The 14,389-nt window shown below is 37.3% G+C and overlaps 1 long non-coding RNA gene across 2 annotated transcripts; it reads left to right on the top strand.

Moving 5' to 3' along the window:
* Positions 1 to 212: 212 nt before the first annotated feature.
* On the top strand, positions 213 to 13,347 carry LOC148632167 (uncharacterized). 2 transcript variants are annotated; one of them, XR_015934464.1, is made up of 8 exons: positions 213 to 227; positions 3,194 to 3,241; positions 3,484 to 3,545; positions 6,091 to 6,190; positions 6,341 to 6,402; positions 12,654 to 12,750; positions 12,962 to 13,123; positions 13,235 to 13,347. It is a non-coding gene; the product is annotated as an uncharacterized LOC148632167 (long non-coding RNA). The 2 variants fall into 2 exon arrangements; XR_015934463.1 differs by lacking the exons at positions 213 to 227; positions 3,194 to 3,241; positions 3,484 to 3,545; positions 6,091 to 6,190; positions 6,341 to 6,402 and adding exons at positions 10,798 to 10,885; positions 11,943 to 12,042; positions 12,181 to 12,242.
* Positions 13,348 to 14,389: the final 1,042 nt, after the last annotated feature.

Here is a 14,389-nt window from a genome sequence, read left to right as displayed (position 1 = left end):
TGACAAAAGTCAGAAGCACTCTTTTCTTTGACAGACGAACAAAACAATGCAAGAATAACCATACTCTCTGTTCCTTACTCATTTCTACCTACCTGTTTGACCACTTTGTCTGCTTCAGTCAGGACAGGGTGCTGGGGCTGACTCTGAGCAATCTGAGAAGAGCTCGCTGTGATCTTCTCCCCTACAGTGGCTACTGTACTCTGTTTGAAATCCAGGTTTCGCCTCCGGTAAGTTCCTCGGTCCTTTTTGGGACTTGAAAGGGTAGAATCATTTTGTGACTACATTTCATTGTCATGCACTGATATGTTCTGGTTTGTGTTCGATTACTGCAGGCGTTCAAGTGCTTTCTTTTTGTTCTAGATTGGCAGTGTTTGAGATGGTAGGAACTTGTCGTTTTCTCAACTTATTTTCTCTATGAGACTCTGAATGCTCTGTAAACATACTATTTTAGCAATTCTAAAGAATCTGAAAGCAGTGTTACCTGTATCTTTTTTTGTCTTGGTAATAGTATTGCAGCTCCAACATCAGCACTTAAATAATGGTTTGTGATGTTACTTGTCCTTGGAGTATACTCCTGAGAAGTCAAGAGAAATCTTACGTAAGCATTAATTATGTTTCACTTTTGAAAGCAAAGTACGTGTCAAGTACTTTGAAGGCATTTGTTGATACTTTTAAGCACTTTCGTTGATTATTATTATCCTTCAATTAGTTATTACAAGTCCAACATTCTCTACATGATCTCACTCCATATTCAGAATGTGGGAATACAGTTGTTTTAAGGAAATGCCACTGAATAGATAGTAGCTGCACTCTACAAAGATGAATTTGCTAATTAATCAGTCAGGGACACAGCTTATACTTCAGTAGTCTTAGATCATTTAATGATGATTATTGTAGTTTATAACTAGAAAAATCCCCATATCCTGTTCATTGCCCCTTTTTCAGTCATGTGAATTGAATTATGCCTGAAGTGGTTAATTCTCACCTTGACATCTCATAGAACAACTGAATCTCTACCAAGGGTGAATGTGTCCTTCCTCTTAATGTCTAAGTCGTCTTGTCTTGTCGTCTGTGAAGGCAACAGCCCTCTTCCCTGGGATAGAACTAGATGATATTTAGACACGTTATTTGACTTCTCCATCGCTCACATTGATGTGGATATGATTGTAATGCTCCGTTTTGTGGGCTTCCCAAGAAAACAATAAATCCCTTACTATTTGTTCGAAATGCAGTAGCTCAGATCCTAACAAAGTTATTTCTCCAATGTTTAGGAGGATATCGCCATAATAAAGGCATGCTTGTCATATGCTAAAAGAATAGCTTATAACAGGAAAGGCAAAGTCTGTTTTTTTTAAAAAGCTCCTTTAAAGCCTGTGCCCCAGAAGGTCCATTTATGTTGAGCTGTGAAAGTGCTTTACAGTAAAAACCTTGTGTAAATGGTTAAAAGCAATGATAAAGGGACCAAAGGTGAAACTGTTATACCTAATGATTAAATACTTGATGAGACATTTTTTTACTGCATTGTTTATGTGTGATCTGTGTATCTCAGCTGAAAAGCTGAGATAAAATAAGATGTTTGCATCTAAATAACTGGACATCAAATAGCAGACCTTATGAGCAATACTGTGTGTATTTATTTAAAATATTTACAGCTCCTCTGGAAAGTTGTTGGGGGAAAAAAACCTTACTCGCACCAAACAAATTAATACAGATGCAGCCATTCAAAATGCGATACTGCATTATTTTCCGGTACGCTGTACGCAATCTACCGCAAGCTACCGGTAAATACCGCGAGTTACCGTAAATTCTCCTATAATACGACAAGCAAAATAATAGTATCCGGAATTTCCGCAAGGTGGAGCTAATAAAGCTCAACCTCTCGTGTTTGAGCTGTCGCCATCAAAGTCTTTAACGAAGATATTACTAATAGTATTAATAATGAATGACCTTGGACAAGCTGTAAGTGTAAACTCAAAGTATTGCCCTGGTCCACATTCTTTTTTTCATTGACCGTCTTTGTAAAAGACGCATTTTTTTCCAGTCAAGCAAACTACAGTAATTTTTGAGAATCAAATTAGTGATAGTGAAAACTTAAGATTTTTAAGGCTAAAAGTCAAATTCATTCTACAAATTAAGGCAAATGAAAATTCAGGACGTTAAAGTGCTAGAGGTGTAAAAAAATACAAAAATGCACATGAGCAAAAAGTTTTAGAAATGGAGCACACAGAAAAAAAGCCATGCCTATAGTGCAGAAGAGGGATGCAGGAACACTTGCTTAGATATACAAAAAAATCACAAAAAGGTGTATGTTACAAAAGAACATGCAAACATGTTCATCATGTACATCAATTTCCCTTCGCGATCAATAAAGTCTTATCTATAAAAATGAAACAGAGTGAGGAATCAGAAAATTAGCATGCATAAAAAACAGCAATTCTGTCAATGAGCCCTAAATAATTAATAGCAACCATGGTTTCATGGAGGGCTTCTCAGATAGTTGGGCATTCAGGTAGATTGCCAGGTGAAAGGATTTGTAAACATACTTTGTTAAAGCAAGTCAGTTTTTTCCGCAACACATAAAATACATTTTTCCAAAAAAAGTTTAGCCTTTGTCACTAATGAAACCACTAAATAAAGACATAAATATAGAAATCATAAGATTTTTTTTATTCAATGTTGGTAGCAGGATGAACTGTGCTAAGTGTATATATCACTCCAAGAAATATAATGAACATAAATATATTTTGCCAATCTTTTCATAGTAATCCAAACAACTCAGGGAGTGTCCAAGGAGACAACAGAACTTCAGTTGTGTTTGCTAAAATACACACTTTGAAACATACTGTAACACTTAGTTAACATGTCTGGTTTAGTTGAAGAATCGGCTAAGGTACGTTTCAGGGTTTAATGGTGGGATGGCACCTGTGCTTTTTTCCCCCAACCGCTAGAATATGATTCGCACCAAACCCAAAAGAAATACTGCACAGTTCAGGAACTTCATCAACCTAGCAACTGTAAAATAAGCTTACAAACAACTGAATTGAAATGCCAAAAAGTTCAGAGAAAGGCACAAACTATGTTTACTTGGGGTTTCCAAAATTAAAGCTAACTAAAACTGTAATGATAAACAATCATGCTGCCAATGGACAGAGAAATATCATGTTTTTTGAATAATGTATTATTTGTTATATAGGAACCCAGTATAAGGGAATCCCTTGCGATCCTGTCTGCAGAGATAAAGGTAAGTATTGTTTTCTCTTTAGCTCTGTCACTCCAAGAAATATAATGAACATAAATATATTTGCCAATCTTTTCATAGTAATCCAAACAACTCTGCGTGTATCTGACATTTGTAATATTTATCTACCGCAGTATAACTCTTCTGGCAAGGCGATTGCTATTGTACCTTGAAAGAAAACTGATTGGAAATGTCATGTAAACAATTTGTAAACTCAAATTATTGCCCTGGTCTATGTTTCTCAGAATTTGAGACAGAGAGGTAAATCTCTGCAATCCGAGCTGAGGGCATTTCTTGGAATGGAAAGGTAAGAGCAACGTTTTCTTTGATATTCTCTTAAGACTCTTCGCCAGATTTAACGATGAAAAATGTAAATAATAAAAACAAACATTATTTTATATAGTGCCTTGAAAGGTGGCTTCTTTACAGAATGACAAAACCAACAACAATAAATAATACACAAGATATGCATGATGACAATACACAGTTAGAGGAGACAGTAGATGGTCATTGTCAGTGTATTCTGAAGGTAGTTTTCCAATTTTTTGGAACGGGGTAAAAGAGGCCACCTCTACTAGAATCTTTGTCCTAACCAAAAATGTAACAAAGTATAATAATAATATTAAAAATTATAATAATAAACTTTATTTATAGAGCACCTTTCATACAAATAGTGCTTTGGTGCTTTACAAACCAAGCGTAAAAATAAAATATTAAAATTGAGAGATATACTTTCAGTTGTAAAGGAAAATGCAGCAATACAGTAAAGCAACATACATGTCAATTAAATAAATAAAAATTAGGAAAGTCGTAATAAAATAAGAACAATTAAAGAGAACTAAAAAAAGAAACATAAATAGAAAGAACAAAGAACCACTTTAACTAAAAGCAACAATTTCAAATGTTTTTTAAAACAATGTACCAAGCTTGACTGCCTAATAAAAAGTGGTAGTGAGTTTCATTATTTAGAAGCATAAAAACAAAAAGCAGTGTAGCGGCGAGGCGTATTAATAAGAAAGAATTAAGTGTTCTGAGCCTTCCCAAATGAGGCCCCATTTCTCTGTTCATCTCTGTGGTGCAGCCACAGAGAAACCATTCATGCAAGATGTTTTCTTTTGATAAGGACAGCTCCCAAAGGGGGATGCACTTAGCTAAGCCTGGCTATCATGATCAATGGTCATCCATTGGCGCCTATCTGTCTAGGGAGTGCCAGTTGGACATCTGGACTGCATTACTAAGTGTCAGGACTAAGTGACTCATATCTCACCTTGATCAACCAATCAGGGACTGGTAGGGCCGAGTAACCCACGTGGGACTCTGATGCCCATGGAACTTTCAGCCAATCAATGAGCTGAAGTTCCTCCAGGTAAAAACAGGCAACACAGAGAGCCTGAGAGATTCAGATTCAGATTCAGATTCAACAAGAAAGGGAGATTCAGATTCAACAAGATTCAGATTCAGTAAGATTCAGTAAGATTCTGGAGAGGATTCTGTGGACTGTTCTAAAGGGAATTCAAAGGAGAATTCCAGGGCAGGACGGCCCAGGAGCAGAAGGCTCCCAAGGGCAGGACATTCTCGCAGCGCGCCTCCTGACCATCCTGAGACTCAGCCCGGACAACCACGAAACGGCCAGTGTGTCCGAGTGCCAGAACTTTCCTTTGTTCTAAGAGTCTAGAGTGGAGGTTGCCAGAGAGTAACCAGCAGCAGGCCTCGTGAACAGGTCGGAACTGTGGACAGCTGAATCACTATTCAGAACTAGCTCTTCATCAGGAACGAACCGGTCCTCTTCCTGACTTGCTGGGACCCACAGTCATCTTTTCTCCTGTGCACAAACTTTGCTAGTTAAAGCCAACAGTGAGCATCAGCAGCGCACCGTCGCAAGCAGCACGGCACAACCTGGCACGGAGCCAGAGAGCGCGGATTGGACAGCAACAGCCTGCAGCTGTTTCTTTGTGCCCGCAGGAGATCTGAATCCCCAGAGATTGGATGAGTATTCAACTTCAATGCATTACAGCTCGAGAATTCAATTGTTATCCCAACCAGTTGAAATCAATTTAATTCCTAAGAGTTATGTACTTGTTTTGAGTATCTAATGTAGAAGTTATAACCAAGTTCATTTACGAAACGGTCTTAATGAATGATATACTGAACGTATGTCCTCTTGATATGTGTAACACTTTGTAACTGACCGAATATACCTTTTGTATTCTGATAGCCCTCTCGATAAGATCTGTTAGGTTTATATGCATATTCTATGTATTAATAAATGTATCCTCGTGTATTAGTACCTGTGTGTGTGCGTTGTTTGAGTTATGTCGCATGGTTGGATTCTAAAGCCATCAAAAGAATCAACTTTGTGATTTACTGCTACAATTAATAATTGTCTCAGTAAATGCCCAAACCCTACAGAACTGGTGCCTTCAGAGAGCCACTATGATTACATATTTGGCGTCGCTGAGCCGGTTTTCCCTACAGCAGCCTCTCCACTCTTTCTGCATTTCACATGTGGTATTTGCAGTAGGCCAGTATGTGCAGATCTCAGGTCACGTATAGGAACATATGAAGACAGACATTCAGTAAGGTACAGGCGTGCTAGGTCGCTTAAAGCTTTAAAAACAAGTAAAAGAACTTTCAAATTTATCCTAGATAATACAGGTGACCAGTGAAGTTTTTTCGAAACAGGAATGATATTCTCTTTCTTATATTTGTTAGGATCTGTGCTACTGCATTTCGAACAAGTAGTAAGGGATTTATTGTTTTCTTGGGAAGCCCACAAAACAGAGCATTATTATCATATCCACATCAATGTGAGCAATGGAGAAGTCAAATTAACGTGTCTAAATATCATCTAGTTCTATCCCAGGGAAGAGGGCTGTTGCCTACACAGACGACAAGACACAAAACGCTCAACTGTGCAAAACACCCATAAGGACATCAGTCAGGAGGAACAAAGTAAAGTAAAGAGGAAAGTGTTTTTACTTCTTCACCATGGTCATGTAGTTTCACTCCAAGCACTGTCATATGAAATAACTGTGGAAACGACCTCCCCAACATTTTGGGTTGTTGCATTTTGCTTCAATGAATTTTAACCTTTTCTTTTAGACATTAAGAGGAAGGACACATTCACCCTTGGTAGAGATTCAGTTGTTCTATGAGATGTCAAGGTGAGAATTAACCACCTCAGGCATAAGTCAATCCACATGACTGAAAAAGGGGCAATGAACAGGATATGGGGATTTTGCTAGTTATAAAGTACAATAATCATCATTACATGATCTAAGACTACTGAAGTATAAGCTGTGTCCCTGACTGATTAATTAGCAAATTCATCTTTGTAGAGTGCAGCTACTATCTATTCAGTGGCATTTCCTTAAAACAACTGTATTCCCACATTCTGAATATGGAGTGAGATCATGTAGAGAATGTTGGACTTGTAATAACTAATTGAAGGATAATAATAATCAACGAAAGTGCTTACAAGTATCAACAAATGCCTTCAAAGTACTTGACACGTACTTTGCTTTCAAAAGTGAAACATAATTAATGCTTACGTAAGATTTCTCTTGACTTCTCAGGAGTATACTAACTCTAAGGACAAGTAACATCACAAACCATTATTTAAGTGCTGATGTTGGAGCTGCAATACTACTACCAAGACAAAAAATGATACAGGTAACACTGCTTTCAGATTTCTAAGAATTGCTAAAATAGTATGTTTACAGAGCATTCAGAGTCTCATAGAGAAAATAAGTTGAGTATATGACAAGTTCCTACCATCTCAAACACTGCCAATCTAGAACAAAAAGAAAGTACTTGAACGCCTGCAGTAATCGAACACAAACCAGAACATATCAGTGCATGACAAGGAAATGTAGTCACAAAATGATTCTACCCTTTCAAGTCCCAAAAAGGACCGAGGAACTTACCGGAGGCGATACCTGGATTTCAAACAGAGTGCAATGTAGCCACTGTAGGGGAGAAGATCACAGAGAGCTCTTCTCAGATTGCTCAGAGTCAGCCCCAGCACCCTGTCCTGACTGAAGCAGACAAAGTGGTCAAACAGGTAGGTAGAAATGAGTAAGGAACAGAGAGTATGGTTATTCCTGCATTGTTTTGTTCGTCTGTCAAAGAAAAGAGTGCTTCTGACTTTTGTCAATGTTCATCTTTAATTTAGGAGAAGAACAAACGGTGGTATCACACTTTGCTCAAGTGTATGATGCCATGTGTGTACAGTAGACATCACCAAAGGAACAGGAGACACCTGAGTAGAGAACAAGAATATGAAAAGACTGATGAAAGAAAGCACCAGGAGAAATCCATTGAATATGCACAATCTCGTCCAGTATTTCAATGAAAAGTTTCAGTGTTGTTTTTAGTGTCGTCGTATTGCATACATTTAAAACAATGTGTCTTGTTTAATGAACAATTTCATTTACTTTCGTAAAAAGTGTTGTTTACTGTAGTCCTAGCATGGATGCAATTGTTAGAAAAAACTTGAATGAAAAACTGAATGTTTCATACAATATGGGTTTGTGTTAACCCACACACCTAAGTGAAATGTTTGATTACGTTTACAAGACATAACACATAGTTCAGTTGAGTGTGAAAGGGAACAACAGAGAAAGTCACAAACAAAACATTTGTGAAGGACTTGATGAATGTTTTTTCTTTAGAAATTACAAAAAATAAAGAATTTTTCAACAAGATGTCTTTCTATAGCGAGTTTCATTTGAGATAGTCTTTTCTTAGAAGTGCAAGAGTGGTATTCCCTACAACTTATTCCCCAATTTGATCATTCTCAGAAATTAGGAGACGGAAACCACACCTACTGTAATATTAGACCTTGTAACAAGGCAACTAGGTTTCAATGGCTTAAAAGGTGCAGAAAGAGGCTCATGTATAATGACCTCCAGTGTCCCACAGGTTTCCCAAATCATTTCTTAGACTATGGAAAAAGAGGAAATAAAGTGTCTACAGAAAGCGTATACCCCCTTGAACTTTGTTCAGTTTGTTGCGCCAGTGCCAGAGTTTCATGCAATTAAATGAGGACCTCTTTCTCACACCACATATGTTATACTTTCAATGGGAAAAAAGGAAATATTACAATTGTATACATTTTCACCCACATGTTAATATTTGGTAGAAGCCCTTTTCACAGCAATTTCAGCTGTGAGTCTGTTGGTAATGGGCTCCACCACCTCTGCACCAACAAGATTTGATAATATTTGAGAATTTCAGAAGTCTGTCTGGTTTAGCTGAAGAATCAGCTAAGGTAAGTTTCAGGAAGAGCATCTGATTTCTTTCAATAAAGCAGAACAGAGAAAAAACACACAATACAAAATCATGAGAATTTGTATCCATATGACACTTTGACTCGAATACTTTTATCAGACCTACACAGAGTATATACTGTACACACTTTTTCAGCCCAGGTTTATACATTTGATACATTTGGAACTGCCACTTGTAGGTGTTTTTGTGTCTTAGCTCAACACTGTGAAACCTGTAGTTACAAACATGGAGGATGAAGACATGAAGACATATATTGTACCTCTGACCGGCCTACCTTCGAAGAGGTGAAAGATGAAACTTTTCCTTTATCGTCAACTCAGTGAATGTCTTTAAACTTTCGAAAACTGTAACAAAGAATAAGTTAAAAAACTTATTTTCATTGGACCCACAGAAAAGTCAAAGTTGTCCATAGAAATGCCCGTCTAAATCAGAAATCTACAGCACAAAGGCAGTGGCCTTTCGGGACATAATGAAATCAGACTTTACTCAGACGAATTGCCCTTGGTCACGGACATCTTGCTATCAGTCACTACAAAGATGTTTTCTCTCGTGCCATGGCTTGCCTGACTTGCTTCTTCAGCTGGATGGCTTCTGGTCGCTGGTCAGGATCGACAGCCAGCATGTCCTGGAGCAGTGTCCTTAGCTCCGTGCTTATGGCTCTATTTACTTTCAGGGGGATGTGGAACTGCAGCCAGGGGTTCTCATGCAGGGCCTCTCCAACAGGCCCTGACAGACATATGCTCCTGTATCGGAAACACACTTTAGTTCAATTCTAAAATATTTCTCATAGGACTGAAGGAACCTTTGCCTGTTAAGAGTTAACAATTAGATCCTCAAGAACTGTTTTAGGGTTTTCTACACTCCTGGCTGGCCAAGGTCTCTTTAAGGTCTCTTAAGTGGAGGTGTAACTCATGTATCCTACATGTGATTTAGCAACATGAAAGGGAATAGCTTCTTATCGGATTATGGTCTTGGTTAACTGCCTAAGGCTGACCTAAGTGCCTAACTTTCTGACTTTCTTTATACCTTATATGTTAAGAAGTTTCTTCTGACCACTCAGAAATGTATGCTTTATGTATGAACATTTTGCTCATCAAAGTGAGTGAGAGACAAGGTTAACAGAAATTAGCCACGGCAGTAAATGACAGCATATTTTTGGGTTCTTAAATGGTCTCTACCTGGCACACCTGCAGTGCAAACTGACACACACTGTTTAGAGAAACAGCTACTCTATTACTAATATTAATGAAACATTTCTTATTCTATGGAACAAAAACAAACAGTAAAACTAAAACACAGATCTCTTAGCTTCCTATTTCATGAACCAGATGACTGAATGACCAAGCCTAACTAGTAGCCAGAACCCCAGTTAACCCTCCGTAACACAAAGTTTAACCACACGACAGGAACTCTTTCAAACTGAGTGAAAATCATAAATGGATCCATAACTTTACATCAATTTACTATGTTGTGCCAATACCTGCATTTACATTTAGAACGAATGATGTCATAGAACCAGCATCACACCAGTTCCAGGTGTCTCCAAGGAGACAACAGAACTTCAGTTGTGTTTGCTAAAATACACACTTTGAAACATACTGTAACACTTAGTTAACATGTCTGGTTTAGTTGAAGAATCGGCTAAGGTAAGTTTCAGGGTTTAATGGTGGGATGGCACCTGTGCTTTTTTCCCCCAACCGCTAGAATATGATTCGCACCAAACCCAAAAGAAATACTGCACAGTTCAGGAACTTCATCAACCTAGCAACTGTAAAATAAGCTTACAAACAACTGAATTGAAATGCCAAAAAGTTCAGAGAAAGGCACAAACTATGTTTACTTGGGGTTTACAAAATTAAAGCTAACTAAAACTGTAATGATAAACAATCATGCTGCCAATGGACAGAGAAATATCATGTTTTTTGAATAATGTATTATTTGTTACATAGGAACCCAGTATAAGGGAATCCCTTGCGATCCTGTCTGCAGAGATAAAGGTAAGTATTGTTTTCTCTTTAGCTCTGTCACTCCAAGAAATATAATGAACATAAATATATTTGCCAATCTTTTCATAGTAATCCAAACAACTCTGCATGTATCTGACATTTGTAATATTTATCTACCGCAGTATAATTCTTCTGGCAAGGCGATTGGTATTGTACCTTGAAAGAAAACTGATTGGAAATGTCATGTACTCTATGGTTTCTATTGATGTCAAGTGGCAAATGTTGACTGGTGATGTTATGTGAATCTTAGGAAATGGTCATTTTTCAATCGAGTCTATGTTTCTCAGAATTTGAGACAGAGAGGTCAATCTCTGCAATCCGAGCTGAGGGCATTTCTTGGAATGGAAAGGTAAGAGCAACTTGTTCTTTGATATTCTCTTAAGACTCTTCGCCAGATTTAACGCTGAAAAATGTAAATAATAATAGCAAACATTATTTTATATAGTGCCTTGAAAGGTGGCCTCTTTACAGAATGACAAAACCAACTACAATAAATAATACACAAGATATGCATGATGACAATACACAGTTAGAGGAGACAGTAGATGGTCATTGTCAGTGTATTCTGAAGGTAGTTTTCCAATTTTTTGGAACGGGGTAAAAGAGGCCACCTCTACTAGAATCTTTGTCCTAACCAAAAATGTAACAAAGTATAATAATAATATTAAAAATAATAATGATAAACTTTATCTATAGAGCACCTTTCATACAAATAGTGCTTTGGTGCTTTAAAAACCAAGCGTAAAAATAAAATATTTAAATTGAGAGATATACTTTCAGTTGTAAAGGAAAATACAGCAATACAGTAAAGCAACATACATGTCAATTAAATAAATAAAAATTAGGAAAGTCGTAATAAAATAAGAACAATTAAAGAGAACTAAAAAAAGAAACAGAAATAGAAAGAACAAAGAACCACTTTAACTAAAAGCAACATTTTCAAATGTTTTTTAAAACAATGTACCGAGCTTGACTGCCTAATAAAAAGTGGAAGTGAGTTTCATAATTTGGAAGCATAAAAACAAAAAGCAGCCTCTCCACTCTTTCTGCATTTCACATGTGGTATTTGCAGTAGGCCAGTATGTGCAGATCTCAGGTCACGTATAGGAACATATGAAGACAGACATTCAGTAAGGTACAGACGTGCTAGGTCACTTAAAGCTTTAAAAACAAGTAAAAGAACTTTCAAATTTATCCTAGATAATACAGGTGACCAGTGAAGTTTTTTCAAAACAGGAATGATATTCTCTTTCTTGTATTTGTTAGGATCTGTGCTACTGCATTTCGAACAAGTAGTAAGGGATTTATTGTTTTCTTGGGAAGCCCACAAAACAGAGCATTATAATCATATCCACATCAATGTGAGCAATGGAGAAGTCAAATTAACGTGTCTAAATATCATCTAGTTCTATCCCAGGGAAGAGGGCTGTTGCCTACACAGACGACAAGACACAAAACGCTCAACTGTGCAAAACACGCATAAGGACATCAGTCAGGAGGAACAAGGTAAAGTGTTTTTTCTTCTTCACCATGGTCATGTAGTTTCACTCCAAGCACTGTCATATGAAATAACTGTGGAAACGACCTCCCCAACGTTTTGGGTTGTTGCATTTTGCTTCAATGAATTTTAACCTTTTCTTTTAGACATCAAGAGGAAGGACACATTCACCCTTGGTAGAGATTCAGTTGTTCTATGAGATGTCAAGGTGAGAATTAACCACTTCAGGGATAAGTCAATCCACATGACTGAAAAAGGGGCAATGAACAGGATATGGGGATTTTGCTAGTTATAAAGTACAATAATCATCATTACATGATCTAAGACTACTGAAGTATAAGCTGTGTCCCTGACTGATTAATTAGCAAATTCATCTTTGTAGAGTGCAGCTACTATCTATTCAGTGGCATTTCCTTAAAACAATTGTATTCCCACATTCTGAATATGGAGTGAGATCATGTAGAGAATGTTGGACTTGTAATAACTAATTGAAGGATAATAATAATCAACGAAAGTGCTTAAAAGTATCAACAAATGCCTTCAAAGTACTTGACACGTACTTTGCTTTCAAAAGTGAAACATAATTAATGCTTACGTAAGATTTCTCTTGACTTCTCAGGAGTATACTAACTCCAAGGACAAGTAACATCACAAACCATTATTTAAGTGCTGATGTTGGAGCTGCAATACTACTACCAAGACAAAAAATGATACAGGTAACACTGCTTTCAGATTTCTAAGAATTGCTAAAATAGTATGTTTACAGAGCATTCAGAGTTGAGAATATGACAAGTTCCTACCATCTCAAACACTGCCAATCTAGAACAAAAAGAAAGTACTTGAACGCCTGCAGTAATCGAACACAAACCAGAACATATCAGTGCATGACAAGGAAATGTAGTCACAAAATGATTCTGCCCTTTCAAGTCCCAAAAAGGACCGAGGAACTTACCGGAGGCGATACCTGGATTTCAAACAGAGTACAATGTAGCCACTGTAGGGGAGAAGATCACAGAGAGCTCTTCTCAGATTGCTCAGAGTCAGCCCCAGCACCCTGTCCTGACTGAAGCAGACAAAGTGGTCAAACAGGTAGGTAGAAATGAGTAAGGAACAGAGAGTATGGTTATTGTTGCATTGTTTTGTTCGTCTGTCAAAGAAAAGAGTGCTTCTGACTTTTGTCAATGTTCATCTTTATTTTAGGAGAAGAACAAACGGTGGTATCACACTTTGCTCAAGTGTATGATACCATGTGTGTACAGCAGACATCACCAAAGGAACAGGAGACACCTGAGTAGTGAACAAGAACATGAAAAGACTGATGAAAAAAAGCACCAGGAGAAATCCATTGAATATGCACAACCTCGTCCAGTATTTCAATGAAAAGTTTCAGTGTTGTTTTTAGTGTCGTCGTATTGCATACATTTAAAACAATGTGTCTTGTTTAATGAACAATTTCATTTACTTTAGTAAAAAGTGTTGTTTACTGTAGTCCTAGCATGGATGCAATTGTTAGAAAAAACTTGAATGAAAAACTGAATGTTTCATACAATATGGGTTTGTGTTAACCCACACACCTAAGTGAATTTGTTTGATTACGTTTACAAGACATAACACATAGTTCAGTTGAGTGTGAAAGGGAACAACAGAGAAAGTCACAAACAAAACATTTGTGAAGGACTTGATGAATGTTTTTTCTTTAGAAATGACAAAAAATAAAGAATTTTTCAACAAGATGTCTTTCTATAGCGAGTTTCATTTGAGATAGTCTTTTCTTAGAAGTGCAAGAGTGGTATTCCCTACAACTTATTCCCCAATTTGATCATTCTCAGAAATTAGGAGACGGAAACCACACCTACTGTAATATTAGACCTTGTAACAAGGCAACTAGGTTTCAATGGCTTAAAAGGTGCAGAAAGAGGCTCATGTATAATGACCTCCAGTGTCCCACAGGTTTCCCAAATCATTTCTTAGAGTATGGAAAAAGAGGAAATAAAGTGTCTACAGAAAGCGTATACCCCCTTGAACTTTGTTCAGTTTGTTGCGCCAGTGCCAGAGTTTCATGCAATTAAATGAGGACCTCTTTCTCACACCACATATGTTATACTTTCAAAGGGAAAAAAGGAAATATTACAATTGTATACATTTTCACCCACATGTTAATATTTGGTAGAAGCCCTTTTCACAGCAATTTCAGCTGTGAGTCTGTTGGTAATGGGCTCCACCACCTCTGAACCAACAAGATTTGATAATATTTGAGAATTTCAGAAGTCTGTCTGGTTTAGCTGAAGAATCAGCTAAGGTAAGTTTCAGGAAGAGCATCTGATTTCTTTCAATAAAGCAGAACAGAGAAAAAAC

This window comes from Lepisosteus platostomus, unplaced genomic scaffold (genome assembly GCF_059453375.1).
Source record: "Lepisosteus platostomus isolate fLepPlt1 unplaced genomic scaffold, fLepPlt1.hap1 Scaffold_65_H1, whole genome shotgun sequence".
NCBI lineage: Eukaryota > Metazoa > Chordata > Actinopteri > Semionotiformes > Lepisosteidae > Lepisosteus > Lepisosteus platostomus.
The sequence above is the reverse complement of the archived record's forward strand: the minus strand, read 5'-3'. Positions and strand labels throughout refer to the sequence as shown.